The sequence below is a fragment of the Myotis davidii genome, unplaced genomic scaffold (assembly GCF_000327345.1).
Source record: "Myotis davidii unplaced genomic scaffold, ASM32734v1 scaffold4007, whole genome shotgun sequence".
Lineage (NCBI taxonomy): Eukaryota > Metazoa > Chordata > Mammalia > Chiroptera > Vespertilionidae > Myotis > Myotis davidii.
The window spans coordinates 51,365-52,444 of NW_006297807.1; positions in this window are offsets into that span (position 1 = coordinate 51,365).

Sequence of the window (1,080 nt, forward strand, 5' to 3'; positions counted from 1 at the left end):
TGAGGGTCCCCTGCCCAGGCCTGACACCTCTGTTAGAGGCGTCAGGCCTGGCCAAGGGGCCGAACCTGCGATTGGAGGGTGATGGGGGTCAACGCCTTTGGGCTCCCAGTATGTGAGAGGGGACAGGCTGGCCTGAGGGACACTCCCCTCCACACACACCCAGTGCACGAATTTCGTGCACCGGGCCCCTAGTAGTCTATATAAATAGCTAGATATTTTTGGAAATTATTATTGTTTGCTATTATAAATATATATATATAGTTTGGATGTATTCCTCTTAGTTATTTGAGGTAATTGCCTAGAACTCTTAGAACAGAAAAAGAGAAGGCTTCCAGTGCAGACAGCAACTGGCTCCATAATGGCTTCAGGTACTGCCTCGGGCCAGGCCTGGCCAGGGCAGGGCCTCTCATTGGACCAGGCTGTGGCCCATGAGCAGGCCCTTCCTCTGCCTCCGAAGAGCTCTGGAGCTCTGGGCGTGGACCTGGAGCAGGAGAAAGAGACAGATTGACTCACACACCTGGCTTTCCTGTGACTTTGTGCAGACAGTAAAGTTGCCAATGCCTTTCAGGGAACTCCAGCCCATGAGCCTGCCCTCCCAGAGTACCTGCCCAGGTTATCAGACCCCCTCACCTTCTTGAGTTGACTCGGTGGGCTCAAGATGCTCCAGCTCCAACCATAGATTTTGGGCGTGGCCCACCAGGTGTGAGGCAGGGGAGTTGACGGGCACCAAGGCCCGCTCTGCCAAGAACCAGGTGAAAGGAAGGGGCTGCCCAAACCCTAGACCTGGTCCAGCCAGGTCCCCACCATCGCAGCAAAGGCCCTGGGGAGAGGCAGGTGGGCAGCAGAGTCAGAGTCCTGGCCTTTCCTTCCACTCTGCCCTCCCATGGCACACTTGTTTAGATCTGAGCCTCTGTGCAGGCCCCCCTTGCCAACCCAGGGGACAGCCCCATGCCACCCCCAGCCCCCATGTGGCTTCCCTGGTGGTAGCAGGTGTGGGATCCAGCGGGTTCAACACGGAGTCTGTGTGAGACTCTTCTTCCCACTGGCAGCTCTCCTGAAGCTCCAGTGCACTGCCCCCCC